The sequence below is a fragment of the Pleurodeles waltl genome, chromosome 12, assembly GCF_031143425.1.
Source record: "Pleurodeles waltl isolate 20211129_DDA chromosome 12, aPleWal1.hap1.20221129, whole genome shotgun sequence".
NCBI lineage: Eukaryota > Metazoa > Chordata > Amphibia > Caudata > Salamandridae > Pleurodeles > Pleurodeles waltl.
Window position 1 is genome coordinate 701,190,221 of NC_090451.1, and position 16,001 is coordinate 701,206,221.

Here is a 16,001-nt window from a genome sequence, read left to right on the forward strand (position 1 = left end):
TTAGAGCTTAATTCATCACACACAATCCAAAGTATAAGACAGGTTAATTTCTGTCCTTCGTGTTTTATAAGCTCACCCTCTATTTCCGGTTGATTTAAACTCATAAGAATAGGAGTATGTTTATTGGGATATATGCTGATAAAACATTCATAACATACATACATAAGTAGTGATGGGTGAGCCGAGGAATCCTAGTTTTTTTATGTCATTTCGGTTCCATCTGCTTCATATTGTTTGAGCTGTAAAGCCTTCTGAACTTGCAGTTCTTTCTGCAGAAAACACACTGATGGTGAAGGCCTAGGAATGGATAAAACCAGAAGATACCCAGTTAAAGAAATGTTTGTCGTAAAGCCACATAATTCCAAATCTCCTTTGAAATTTCAATAGAACACATTGATGAAGCCTATAATTCTCAATGCTCCTGATACATAAATAAATAGTTCTGTAATGTGTTCAACCATATTTCCTGAACCATCCTTCCATTCCTCGTAATTATCATATATTGGGTGTAGTTATTCCAACTGCTGGACACACTCGTGTAGTCAGGGTTAATCTTCACCCAAGAGAGCACTCACATTTCCTGTCCAGGAACTCGTGTCAAGAAGGTGCATGTATGTCAGTGTCACAGAGGATTTAACCTGTTTTTTCCCTGCCTTGTCTAAGGTTCAGTCGATTACAGTAACCATGATTTTACAATTGAACTACATAGCTCGTTTTAAGAAGAAAGTCAGTTCTCTAGCTTTGATGCGTTGGGGAGAAAAGTGGCATATGTGATTACGTTATCATTTGTGGAAACTGGAGACCTGTCTACAAATCCCAGGTTGCCTGCTTGACTAAGTTGTGAGAGCTTTTAGAAAATCACTTTTTTCACACTGATTCCGATTCCTTATATGCCAAAACTAGGAGCACTTTAAATGTGATCTTGCGTCTGTGTTAACCACTGCATATAGGAAAAAATGAATATATATCTATAAGTGGGACAGTGCAAACTCTAACGTGATTATGACTTCAACAAAGAAATCTACCATGCAGAACTAAAAGGACAAGTAATAGAGGTTAGTAATAGGTTGTTTCAAATGAGATGGAAGTGTTGCTAAACAAACACTGTTGTTGGGCCTGTTGCCTATTAACATTGTTCATTGCTATTTTTAAAAAGTATTGGCGTTTCCCAGCCTAAAAGGGAATGATTCAAACGTGAATTTATGATACGAATCATAAGATTTCAAATGAGAGTGACAACAAAACCAATTAATGGCATGACTGATGGTCGGTTGTAAGTCCAGTGAATTGTAATTAATACATCTTGCAGCTCAGGGCATGTGACTTTTGAGAGCGACCTAATAAGGGGACTCACAGAAGTGTCAAGGACTTGTGACACTAAGTTTGTGAATGCCTATAAAATTATATAGGTAAGGGGCGTTTACAAAAGGCTTGATTTGCACGTGCAACACTTGTGATAACAGCCGACATATGTGGAAATGGATGTGATGTAAATGGAATACACAGTGAGGTGAAGTGCGCTAGTGAATTTTAAATTCATCAGATGTGCATAGGAAGGTGCTATTTTAGTAGGATGACAGGCTTTATGTGACAGAAACTGTAATCAAATAAACTAGTGTGCTCACAAATATTGGAGCACAGTTATAACAGTTTGGATTCGATTACAAAGATTTCAGTGGCATTGACACAGTAAACAAACAACCTGCAAACATGAGTAAAATGGACAAATAAGCCAGGTTGATCTACTATTATGCGCAACACCAACATTGCACTCACTAGGGACAGTGGTTCTACAGAATAGGAAATACAAATAGGATAAGAAGCAAAGAAACTAAATATTTTTTGCTTTTTTGTTGTTGTGGCAAATGGTAACTATGATGACATAAGGTAAACTAACAATTGTCACAGGGTATTCTCTTTTTTCTGCTTGCAACACATACTTATATCACTGCTCTCTTAAGTTGTATTGATTTGTGTCAGAATGATATGATAATGTAGGAATATTGTAGAGCTGCTTCTCCGGCGTGCAGTACCACACTATTGTAGGGCATGGTACAAATGCCTGACAGAGCACAACCTATAATGACCTGTTCAGTTTCTTAATTTACATAGACACTGGAAAAAAACAGTTTTCCTACCAAAAGTCTTCTTGTGGTTATTAACATCGGAGGTGGTTACGGATGCATGGAACTGATTCTATGGATTCTTTTGAAAATTAACAGCCAACTTCTGAAAAGGGTAGCATTCGGTTGAAATTTAGTAAGTTGCAACCTTTCACCAGTGCCCTTGTGAATGGAGCCTGTGATCTTCCGGGTTTATGGTAAGTACCAGCTACAATTACTCTTACATCCATAGCCTCAAGCACACGCCCCATCAAATACAAAGTTTTTTAAACAAACAGTAATAGTCATAATTTCAATCTTAGAAGTACACATACATTTATTATTCCTAAGATTCCCAGTTAGCCAACACGTGTTTTGTTATACTCAACTTCATCAGGGTTGAAAATAACTTCTTCACTCATCCAATATCATGCAAAACCAATATATAATTGGTTTAGAGTATGGCCATTTCTCCAAATAACGAACAAAATGCTTCTTATCTGTAGTAATGCTTTTTTATTATCAATAATTTATTTAATCAGAGCCAGAAGTAAAGCTTTAAATCTATTAGAGATTCCCCAGATCTAGAAATCCTCTCTGAAGGCAATTTCTGGTTTTGTAAGAGTATGTACGGTGGACATCCTCCCTCTTGAGCACTGCAAAAGTGTTTCTCCGATATAGGCCCTCATTATGACTTGGGCGGTCTTTACCAAAGACTGCCGTGGTGACAGTCGCCAAAAGACCACTGCGGAGGCGGCAGTCCGTCGTCCATACCATGAGTCACAAAAACAAAACCGCCATTAAGCAGGCATAAGTACAACCCCGCCAGAGCTAACGAAGGTGGGAGAGAGCCGGTCCCACCACCCTCACCACCATGCCTACAACAAACCACCCTCCAGATTACGACCCACGAATCACCTCAGCGGTCACTCAACGGCGGTAACCCATCAGCGGTGTGGACAGCCGTGGTCGATTTCGCCACTCCACAACCACAGAAGCCAACATTTGCCAGATTGAAAAACCCACACCTGATACACATACACACACTGCATACACCCACCAAGAGCACTATAAAACACACCCCCACACAACCCACGATTCTTTGCAAAATCCAAATGTTGCCAGCCCACAAATCTCTAGAACTGCACACACAAACCACAGCCACTTATACACCCTTCACGCATCACACACCACACATCATACCTCTACACCAAACACACACAACACTGCACTCAATCACTACTTCACAGCATCCCACATACACAACCTGCACCCCTACCAAACATTTCACCACCTGCACAACACACACAGTACATCCACTACACAATCAGCATGTCCCCACAGAAGAACCCCTGTTTCACTGATGAGGAGTAGCGGGTCTTGGTAGAGGAAATCGCCAGGGTAGAGCCACAGCTGTTTGGTGCACAGGTCCAGCAGATATTCATTGCCAGAAAGATGGAGCTATGGCGGAGAATCGTGAACATGATGAACTCTGTGGGAACCTATCCACACACAAGGTACGACATAAGAAAGAGGTGGAACGACCTATGGGGGAAGGTGCTTGCAATGGCATCCAGGCACCACATTGCCGTCATGAAGACTGGAGGTGGACCCCCACTACCTCCCCCACAGTTGACAACATGGGAGGAGAAGGTCTTGGCTATCCTGCATCCTGAGGGCCTCACTGGATTCACTAGAGGGCTGAACACTGGTAAGCCACCATTACGTCTGTATCACCACGTACATCTGCATGGCATGTCTCCCCGTCACCCTATCTCCCTTCAACCCACTCCATCCCAAACTTAGAACCACCCCCATAACCAACCTCAACAATTTTCCCCTGCATGCCCAACCCACGTAAAGCATACCTCTCCATGGTCATCATTCACACACATGGGTAATGCATGGTCAGCATTAAGCACTACCAGTCCCACAATGCATTACCATACACAAACCAAAGGTGGAAAAACAACACCCATCTGATAGGGAAACCCATAAATGCTGAACATATATCTGAGAATGAAATTAACAACTATCATACATGTCCACAGGTACCCCAGCCAATGTCAGCCGGCAGCATGTGCCATGTCAACCCAGTCCTTCACCAGTACAAGGCCCCAGTGATGACAGCTACTCTGGATGTCTGGATCTGGAAGATCTCACTAGGCCATCTGGCACCACTGGTCAGTCAGACATCACAGGTAACACCCAGTCCACCCCAGAGCACCCCACGTCGGACTCCACGACAACGGCAGCCACCCTACATCCCCAAACCTCTGTCCCTAGGACACGTCAATCCCAGTGTGCCCACTTGTACAGGGACCCGAGTCAACACCTCACAGGCAAGACGAAGAAGGTCCTGGTGTCAATGGGAGTGGGGACACAGTTTAGAGGGCACAGGCACAGGTGGCCAGTGGAAGGCTATCTGTGCACCCAGGGGGGCCAGGTACTTAATATCTTGCAGGAGAACAAGAGACTGCAGAGGGAACACCACCAGGAGGCCATGCAGCAGTTGCAGGCCCACAATGCCACCACAGCCTCCATTGCAGGGGTGCTCAGTGAAAATTCCACCATCATGCGTGAGTGAACAACACACCAGTGGGCCCTTTCCACTAGCCAGTGTACTGACCAGCCCTCCACATATGCTGCAGCTAGTGGACTGGAGGACCTGCCACAGGAATTATAGACCACCAGCACCCCTCCCTCTGTAGCAGAAGAACCATCCCGCAAACATTCCCTGCGAACAAGACATCCTCCAGAGACTGTAGAAGTGTGCCTCACCAACATGTCTAACGTGTGTGCCAGTGAGACACCCTGTACACTTTGGACTGCCACTGCTCCTTTGTCCCATGGCCCCATGGATACTGGACCTTTGCTATAAACTAACTGGGCCACTACACTGAAGAATTTATCCACCATCACCCCACTCTATTTCACTATCCTTTTCTTTTTGTAATTTCAATGAACACACTTAAACACAATTGAAAGATTGGTGCTTATATGTTATCAATACAGAATGTCTATTGATGACCTTTATCTTCCTGTGGAAATGTGGTGTAAAGTGTGAATCCATCCAATGTACATTCAGCTTGGGGTACACATTACCAGTGTAAGAGCTTGCCACAAGTAATCCCCCAAACTGTGTAAAAGCAGTCTATAGGCATTCTATGAGTTCCCAGTGACCACATCAACATCTGAAAAAGGGGAAACCATTAGTGACATTCGAATGAGAAGGGAAGTAAAGCAACATGAGCCCCTGTAACATGACAGTCTACATTAACCTTATCACATCAACCTAAAATTTTGCACTGCAATTAATTCTAAACACCAGTAGTGACGAGAAACAACTTCTGTATGGCCTCACACAATATACCACTGCTTTAGCTATGCCATGTTGTCAGTATGGCAATCCCTCCTTTGGAACACCTAGTCCAGGCCAAACTGTCAGGGACAATGAAGACACAGGGCGGTTGTGTAAGCAGATTTAAACGCACACTACATTCCCAGCAACAAATGCTAAGTACAGTATGGAATGAGGACACAGTGTGATGTAGGCAAGTATTTGAAACTGCAAAACTGCTGATACATTACATTGGCAAAATAAGCTTTTTCTCAGTCATCATACCACTGGCACGACTGACCACAGATGGAACAGTGTCAGGTTTCAGAATGCACATATTTGTGTTTATTACATCATAGCTGCCACACAGCGCTACATTGAAATGATGGTGTGAATAGAACTACAGGCTTCCCCGAGTGTCATTGGAAGTACTGATGAATCAGATGTGTCCTGTTGTCCACATCATTCTCCGCATCTCCATCACTGTCTTCAATTTCCTATGCCGCCACAGGTACATTGTCTCCCCCCTCCTCCTGTAGGAATGGCACATGCCGTCTGAGGGCCAAATTGTGAAGCATGCAGCAGGCCACCACTATCTGGCAGACCTTTCCAGGGGAGTAGAGTAGGGATCCACCAGAATTATGGAGGCACCTGAACCTGGTTTTCAGTAGCCCAAATGTTCTTTTGATGACTCTTCTGTTCTGTCCATGTGCCTCATTGTATCGATTCTCTGCCCCTGTCCTCAAATTCCTCACTGGTGCCAACAGCCAGGATAGGTTTTAGTAGCCAGTCACCTGTAAATAGTGAGAGACTCACATTACATGTGTACAATAGCACAGAGGACAACTCCAGGTAACATACAGTGACATACAGTGTGTGAAACATCATGCTCGCCAATGAGCCAGACTCTCTCTCTCTCTCTCTCTCTCTCTCTCTCTCTCTCTCTCTCTCTCTCTCTCTCTCTGTAGTTGTGCCATCATCTGTGGGACACTGCTGCTCCTCATTACGTAGGCATCATGCACAGAGCCTGGAAACTTGACATTAATATGAGAAATATACTGATCAAAAAGGCACAGCAGCTGCACACTTATAGAATGGTAATTCTTCCTATTTCGGTACACCTGCTTATTTATCCTGGGAGGGACCAAAGCAATATGGGTCCCATCAGTGGCCCTAATCACATGAGGAATGTGTCCCATTGTATAGAAAGCAGTCTTAACAGAGGGCAAATCATCACTTTGGGGGAACATGATATAGCTGCTCATGTGTTTCAGCAAGGCAGTCAAAAATCTACTCAACCCATTAGAAAACATTGGCTGTGACATACCTGCAGCCAAGCCCATTGTCACCTGAAATAATCCACTGGCCATAAAGTAGAGCACTGAGAGCAACTGTACTGTTAGTGGTATTGCAGTAGCACTACGAAGAGCAGGCGTGAGATCTGGCACCAATTGTTGACAGTTCAGTGATTGGGCCCTGTCCAGACGATAGGTGAGCATTATATGGCGTTCCTTCAGTGTAGCCAAGTCAACTAGGGGTCTGTACATGGGTGCATTCCTCCTTTGCAGTGGTTTGTATCTGAACAGGCAAAACATCACAAGTGTGTGATAGCAGGAAGAATTGAAACAGACAACATCACAGTAAACAGAACTGTCACATACATTTCAGGCAACCAATGATTGGAATCTGCTCTGGTGAACTCTACGTGCAAACAGACTTCTGAAACCATACATTGTCATTAATTTGTCATACTGCTTCACTGATGTAGTCGAAGTTGTGAGACATGATTTGTACTATCACATTTAACATGTTTTGTCAACTACTCTTCTGCAAACAGAGCAATGGTATGAGCTCTCATTGAAGAAGTCAGATTCTCCCACCAAATGTATGATCTAGACTTGTTGGAATTGCCTTGGTGTGTACCATATGTACCTCTGGCGCACATTATATTGACTACCATGATTACAATCATCAGGAAAGGGCACCCACCTGCCCTGCATGCAGAGGACGGCTGGAAGTGACCTCACTCTGCCAGCGTTTGACGTCATGGCGGAGGGCGGTCTGAACCGCCGTGCAACTCCTCATTGTTTAACATTGCAGTCTATGGAGCACAGGGGCCAACGATGATCACTGCTGGCGGTGACGGTGATTACCGGCGCAGATGTGACCGCCATTTTCAGAAGCTCATGTCACTTGACTTCTGACTTCACCCTATCAAGACCCCCACTACGTGAGCTGCTGTGTCCTGTGTCTGGAACCCACAATGGCCTGTGCTACAGAGGATAAGGCCCCAGCCATCATATCCTTATAACTGGAGAAGCTAGTGGATGGGGCCCTACCCTTTTATGGACAGTTGTATGGGCCTCCAGATCAACAGGTATTATGGATGCGACATGGCTGCATAGTATGTTTGTGCACGCAGTGTGTCCTTTAAGGAGTGTTGTGTGCTGCACGCAGTATATACAGAGGTACGAGTGATGTGTAAGATGAATGTGGGATCAATGTAGTATGTAGTCTGCTGCTGTAACAGAATGTAGTGTGTAGTTAATGGTGTCCTTCTGTCTCTGTTTCCTATGCAGGTCAGCGCCCATCAGAAGAAAGGATTATGGCGTGCCATAGCCAAGGACGTGCGGACCCTGGGGGTCCATAGCCGGTGGAGCACCCACTGCAGAAAGAGGTGGGAGGAACTTAGACGCTGGGCCCGGGAGACCATGAAGACCCAGCTCGGGACGTCCTCCCAAAAACAGAGGGGTGTCCTTCAGACCCTGACCCCCTGAAATGGCCCGCATACTGGCGGTGGCCAACCCAGAGTTGGATGGGTGCTTGAGGGCAGCACAGCAGCCACAAGGGGGTGAGTACACAATGTGTATATTCGTTTCCTACTGCCTAGCATGGTCTTTGGATGCCAAGGTAATAGTCAGTATATGCCTCAGTATGCCCTTGTAGGTTATGTTGTATAGTTCTGCATAGCTTTGGTGAGTGGTATGTACAATTGGTATTAGTAATTTGCTGGTATTTCTGCTTCAGTAAAGGCCTACATCCTGACTCACCAGTGTTGAAGTGATGCACTGATGTCCACTGCCTAGGTGGTGTGACCTGGCAATTGCACGTTGTGCAGTCACTGTGATGGAATAAGTGTAGCTGTGCCTTTGTCAACAGGCAGACATGGATTACTGAGTCTCAGAAGGTGTGCAGATTGTAGTGTCTTCAGAGTTCATTTCAGCTGTTGTTCCCAGGCAATAGTGTGGTATTGTGGTTGTTACTGCATAGTGTAGATGATCAGTGAATCATTGTGCTGTGTATGCTATATGTGCTGTTATTGACCCTGTGCTCCCTTTCTCCCCCCCACCCTTCCTCCTTTTCTTCTCCTGTCCTTGTGTGCATTAGCATCATCTGGCGAAGGAGCAGGGACACCGGTGAGTGGAGGAGCTGCAGCCCACAGGACCCAGGACGCTGAGGGGCCCAGTGGGTTGGAGGGAGAGGGGACCACGGGAGACAGGATCTGCTACAACTGACTCTAATTCTTCCTCCGATAGAAGCTCCCTGGTTGTGGTGGACCCCTCTTGGACCACCCTGGCATAGTCATCTTCCGCCACCCCCGTTCCAGCACCACCCTCCCAGCACTCCCCCCTCCCCCCCACCACCTAGTTGCCTGTGCCTGCTCACCCAGGAGGGTGAGCGTCTCCTTCGCCGCAGGCACCTCAGCCCCTGCCCCATTCAGCCCTGCTGCCCTCACTGAGGATGCTATTGACCTCCTGAGATCCATCTCTGTGGGGCAGTCAACCATAGTAAATGCCATCCAGGGGCCAGCATCTCAGATGCAGCAATGCAATGCCCTCCTTAAGGGCATTCTCGTTGGCTTGGATGGCCTATGGAGATCGTTTCTGGCTCTGGCCTCCTGATTGACGGCAGCCAGTGTCCCTAATTCTTCTGTCCCCCCTCCGAATACCTGTACCCCTTGCCCAGAGCCCTCTCCCCCACCCATCCCAAGCACACAATCAGATGAGCATGCGCCCAAGACAACAAACAGGACTCACAAGGACACCTGCAAGCTCTGCATCCTCAGTTCCAGATCCTGCCACCTGTTAGCCTTGCCCACAGACACCACAACAGCAGACATGTAGACTAGCACCCCATTCACCACATGCACAGTCACCACCAACACAATCACAACCTCATGCAGCACACCCACCTTAGTTGCAGGCACCACCCCATCATACATTCACACAACCTGTTTGCCATTTCCCTCCCCCTCTACCCCCCTCTTCCCAAAACACACAAACGCTCCCACTCAGACACTCAACAGCCATTCACCTCACACACGGACACCTTACATACACCTATAACCCAGTCCAGCACACCTACACCTCCTACAACCACTCACTCTACCTCCACTCCCAAACATCCTCCAACACTCCGCACCACTGTACCTAAAAAAATTTCCTTGCCCGCCTTGACCTCTTCCCTCCTCCTGACCCACCCTGTGTTGTCCAGAAATGTAAGGTTGTGCTCCCCCAGCACAGGACCTCCAGTTCCCAGTCCTCCCATGGCCATCCTAGTGTTGCAAGTGTCTCTCTCCCCGCTAAACAAACTTCCACTACGGAGCATAGGGAAGCCACTCCCACCCCCTGCTCAAGGCCCACTCCCCGCTCCCTAAACAGCATACCAAGACTCCACCCCCTCCCAAACCTAAGTCCAAGGACCCCTCTTCCAAGAACCCTGTCCCCCACCCCATGAGGTGCCTGCCTTCCACATTGATGTCCCTGCCCACTGGAGTCACTTAGGCTGTCAGGAGTCAAGTTGGGCCTATTTTGTTGCACTGTGAGTTGCCATTGACAATTGGACTGGCCAGCGGCCCTTTGTACATGGTTCTTATTTTGTTGTGGGGGCCGTTCCAACTGGAATACAGTGGTTGAATCACAGTTATTTGTCCTGGCTTTCTTTGCTTCCGGCTTCTGTAATTGTTGTGTTCCAATCCAGTGGATTGTTCTCGAATTGCGTGGTATGTGTTTATGGTGTGTGTTGTGCGTGTGGGTGTGTCACTCTCCCCTCCCTCCCTTGTGTACTAGGCGGCTGTACTCACAGTCGTCGTCTTCATCGATGTCCTCGCTCCTGGACTCCCATCGTGTGGTACGGCATCGGCAGTACTTCCAGTTTGGGTTCCATGGCAGCCACGGACTCCTCTGTGTCCCTGGAGGTGAGAATCTCCTTTTATATGGGTCGTTTCCGCCCTGGGAATCCTGGTGGTCTGCTATGTCGTAATAAGGTGGGCAGTGAATGGTGTTCCTATGGGCTGAAGTTGGCAACCGCCGTGGTTGGTGGCCGGACCTCACTGGTGGTTCAGGCGGTGCATTGGCTGTATATGGGAGGGATCACCTCCATGATCATAATATGGCGGTCTTCACTGCCAGCCTGGTGGCGGTACTACCGCGTTCGCCGGTATGTCGGTCAGCTGACCGCCAAAGTCACAATGAGGGCAATAGTGTCTATTGTTTAAGTGAGAGCTTCTATCCCATGAACTCACCCACTGTAATTCTATATACAATTACTCTTATATTTGTATTGTAATGCATTGCATTTTATTGTAGTTGTAGGAAAGTGGAGTATGATGCAGTAAGGGTGGTTAGGCTTCACTATGCAATATTCTCACAATACCCCAGACTGGGTACTTTGGATTCACAATAAGAAATCCCTAGCTCGGTCCTGGTAGTGTGGCACAGAGCAGTGAGGCTTTAATAGAGGAACTTATGCTAAGCATTTCAGAGTACCAACATGGACAATGGTTTAAAGATTAAACTCGAAAGAAATCCAATACCAATATATAAAATTAGAGCAGATTTTTATATAAATTTAGTCACCAAAACAAACCCAATCAGATCAGTATAACTGGAGTTATCGATTTTGGAAGGAAAAATAAATCAGTGCATTTCACTACTGTCAAACTTTAGCATTGTGGTCAATGGAGAAAACAACTAGGGACAATCAGTCAGGTCGAGTCCATTGGAAACCCCTGGGGGTTACGAGGGACAATCAGTCAGGTCGAGTCCATTGGAAACCCTTGGGGGTTACGACGAGGTGGGTGTCAGGACCAGGGATCAGCAGTCAGTACAATTGTACCTGGCTCGTAGGGCCTGGGTGCAGAGTTGTCCTGGCTGTCCTTAGTGCTGAAAGCGAGAGGCACGATTGCTGGAAAAATACACTAGTGACACACGGTCACTTGCAGGTCGAGTTCAGGGCCTCAGCGGAGGTAAAGCTGGTGCAGGTCCCTTGCCCAAGGTCCACCAGGGAGTACCACTTCATCGGGCTCATATGGTCTGGGTGCAAAGTGGTCCTGGCTGTCGTTGATGCCGAACATGGGCTCTGCAGGTGCTGGTTTCACCTCTTAGATGCTGCTGGTGAGGAAACAGATGTAAAAACCTACAAAAGTGCCACTGCAGTGGGTGGTTGAAGGTGTTGTGGGGTTCCCTCGAGGTGCAGCGTTGAACAAAGGCAGTGATAGCTGGACTGGCCACCACTAAGCCTTGGCAGTGGCAAACACAGCGTACAGTTACTTCAACATCCTGTAGTTTGTGGGGAAACAGTAACTACCTGAAACTCGCTAGATGGCAGGACTGTGTTTCCCATAATGCACAAGAACATTTACTTTTTGGTGATCCCTCTGTAGGCCCTTCCACCACTGAATCTTTGGTTCTGGGAACGTGCTTTTACTTACGGACTGCAGGGAGCTAGTACCACTAGTCCGAGGGAGTTATGGATTTGCCTTTGGTGCTCAGAGAAGTTCCTCTTGCCTTTGGAACTGGTCTCTGGTCCAGGACGAGTCGCATTTGCCACAGGTGCAGGCTATCGCAACTTTGCTTTGTGCAGTTCCTCCGTCACAGACTCTGGTCTATTCTTTATCCTTGGTTTCAAATCGAATCATATCTGAGGTTCGAGTTCCAGAGGTGACCCTTAAATACCAGATTTAGGGGTGCTTGGGTTTCAGTGCAGGTTGCCAATGGGTTACTAGCTCTGGTAGCTAATCCCCCTTGATGTGACTACATCCAGGGGTGGGTGTCACCATTTGTACCCTGAACCTTCTATTTTGGCTCTTTCCAAAATGGCAGAACCCATCTTTGGCTGTACAGATCAGGTAGCCCACCCCAGGAGTTTGGCTAGCCTTCTGGGGGTGTACGCTACCTGACTACTTAATTTTCCCACCTGCCTGGGCGCAAATGTGCCTGAGAGTGAAGGGGTGGCATAGTCTTCCTTGGGGAGTCAGTCTGACTGCATATCAGAGGCAGTGTGAGCTTTGAAGCCCAAGTCCTTGATGTTCCCCTTCACCCGAAGGGAGGTGGCACCTCCCACCCGGCAGGCCTTTGACCTTGACTCCTTAGAGTGTTTACACCTTCTGGCAGGGGACAGATTCCTGTCTTGACTGCAGCAGCTGCAGGCTACCAGACAGGGCACAGGAAAGGCTGGCGCAATCTCAAAGGTAGCCACTGTGGCAAATGTTACATTAATTCTGACCTTAGAAAAAAGTCAGGTTTAGCCAGACAAGTCGTTTGATACCAAACATGGCATACTTCATCTGGCCATAATAGAGTTGGCGAGCTCGGATGCCCATGTACTAGCCCATGTTACCCATGTCCACTGAATGCTTAGAGTATCCCTCAGTGGAAAAAGAACACTATGCTTGCACTTATATATCCACACCTTTAATATAATCCGCCCTGCCTCCTGAGCTTAAGAGGCCTATCTTAGGGGTGACTGGCGTATATTAAAAGTACTGCTTTCACCTTGCCACACATGGTGAAGTCAAAGTTGAGTGGAGCAGTTTGCACTGCTCCTACAGTCTGCAATGACAGGCATGTTGTCATCAGTTAAGTTGGGTCTTTCTGGGTGGCACAAGCAGTGGTTCAGGCCCAGGTGACCCCTTTAACTCCCAAGCCCTGGATAACGCTGGTACAGTTTACAAGGGAATTATAAGGCAGTTAAAGTCCTTGCAAGTTGGGGATACCCATTCACATGCATCATATTTAGGAAGTGAGCACTGGTACTAGGGCTTGGTTAGCAGGAGCCTGTGCACTTTCAGCCTCATAACCATCAGCATTAAGGAAACAAGCATTTGCAATGCAACGGTTCTCGCATTTGTTCGAGTTAGAGCTATTAGCGTTGTAAACTCCTTACCAGACTTTTCTTGCACTATAAATTGAAAGAAAAAAAAACGAATTCAATTGTGCTATGTATAACCGAGCATGATCTAGCTGCATGGAAAATAAAAAAATAAAGTAGTTCAGAAACCAGGTTGAAAACATGGAGCCTCGTATGTTTTCAGTAGTTGGCCGGTGCGCACGAGGAGGACTAAACACGGGAAAAAGCATGACGTATGCATGCCTTTCACTAATGAAAGCATGGGGATTCTAAAAGGCAAGCCCACGAACCAATGAAAGTGACAGGCGTGACATGGACGTGGTTAAAAGCCCAAAGAGAGATTACAACAGGGACGGAGCGCTTACGCGCTCAACCCTAATTATGCACAGCAGACAAGTGGCCAAATGTTATGTGTGGCACCTTTATTAAATTTACTATTTTCAAGAGTGTTTTGCTTGGCATATCTGAGCTAGTATTTGTTTGTAGGCCGCCCCAGAATTGTAGCACACCTACACTAGCTGCCCTTGGGAGGTTTCACTCAGGCTTCAGAGAAGAGAATTAGGCCCTCATTCTGACCTTGGCGGTCTTTTCGCAAGACCGCCGAGTTACCGCCGCGGTGAAGACCGCCGACCGCGGCGGTATGCCGCTGTGCGCATTCTGACCGCTGGGAGCGTTCCGCCGGAAAACCGCCAGCAGCCACACTGGCGGTCGGCGGGAAAGTGGAGACTGGTCAACCTCCACCGCCACGCCAGCAGAACACCGCCCACAGAATTACGACCCACATTTCTGTGTGGCGGTCTTCTGTTGGCGGTCTTCTGTTGGCGGTCACCTCCCCATGGCTCCCGTCGCCTCCCGGAGGACCAACGCACAAGGTAAGTTGACCGTCCGTGAGGGGAGGGGGTGGGGGGGTGTTGTGTGATGTGGGCGTGCATGGGGGTGTGCGTGTGAGTGTGTAGAGGGGGTGTGTGAGTGCGTGTATGCGGGCGGGGGGTGCTGCTGTGTCTATGGGTAATGTGTGCTGTTCGGCAGGTGCGCATGTCTGCATGTATGTGTGCGGGTATGTGTCCCCGTTGTGTATGTGTGTGTAGGGGGTGTGTATATGTGCATGTTGGGGGTGTGTGCATGTCGGGGTGCATGTATGTGCATGTCGGGGTGGGGGTGGGGAGGGGGTTCGTACCACCTCTGGGGGGTGGCAGGGGGGTGGAGGGTGTGGGGGGAGGACTCGGGTGGGTAGTGGGGGGTGGGGGAGACCCCTATCAGTGCCAGGGAAGGAATTCCCTGGCCCCGATAGTGCTTACCGCCATGGTTCGCACGGCGGTTCCCGCCCGCAAGAAACCGCGGCGGTAGGCAGGGTCATAATACCCTTGGCGGTTTTGGGACGACCGCCGGGCCGGAGTGCGCAAACTCCAGCCCCGCGGTCATGACCGCCGTGGCGGTCGGAGTGGAGAAGTGGCGGTCGGTCGCGGCGGGGACCGCCGCGGTCAGAATGCCATTTTTAATACCGCCGGTCTGTTCGCGGTCCGACCGCCGTCTCTCCGCCGACCGCCAGGGTCAGAATGAGGGCCTTAGTGTTTAATTTTCCAGGTCTGTCACACCCCACCTTAATGAGCACTTAAAAGATATGGATGTGTGAATGAAAAGATTTATTTGAGACATTTAAATAATTCCTCTTAGCTATAACTAATCTGACGCACACCACTCACAGCCCAGTGTTTTCTGTTATTATTTTATCCTGTGCAGAATACCTCAGTGACCAGGACTGCTGTTCCTTTAAGCGCATAGATTACCAAATTGAGCAGCTTCCATGGTAAAGCACATAATACTAGTTACGCATAATAACACCTTGATTGGAATAAATCCAATTAATGCCCAGACCTCAATGCTGTTTTGTAAACAGCGAAATAAGTACAGCATAGCATTTTGGAGAAAGTAACACTACAACAGATCTTAAATACTTTACAGCACAATAAAAAACCCAGCGAGAGTTGTGACACCGCCTGTTCCTATCAGCCATGAAGTACATTAGAAAGGTAATGTGGGTTTAAGAAAGAACTACTGCAGAATGTATATTTTCATTATCAAAAACTTTAAGCCATTTATTCTGAGGAGTCAGAATAATCATTAATGGCTGGGACTTTATGGGGCCAGATTTTAAACTAATGTGAATGATTCCAGGTGTTACTAATGGCTTCAGCGAAATGTGCCAGTGTCTGAGACTTTGTCGAGCACTTAATCTCGACAGATGAGCTGCCATTTACCTTACACATTGATTGGATTCCGCGGGCTTTAAATGGCACACATTGTAAAGCGGGTCAAACACCAATCAAGAGGGTGACTTGGAAGTCATTTGCTCTCAGGGCACCCTGCTCTGGAGGCACGCAAAGGTTGTATTTAACCAATTTTTAAACTCTTTCTATCCGAAGCATAGA

The 16,001-nt window shown here is 47.5% G+C and overlaps 1 long non-coding RNA gene across 1 annotated transcript in view; it reads right to left on the reverse strand.

Annotated features, from left to right (window-relative positions):
* Positions 1 to 130: 130 nt before the first annotated feature.
* The window catches only part of LOC138267838 (uncharacterized), a 92,127-nt gene continuing 76,256 nt past the window's right edge, over positions 131 to 16,001 (reverse strand). The window contains exon 3 of the long non-coding RNA XR_011199876.1: positions 131 to 297. This is a non-coding gene — a long non-coding RNA (uncharacterized lncRNA). The remainder of the gene's footprint in view (positions 298 to 16,001) is intronic.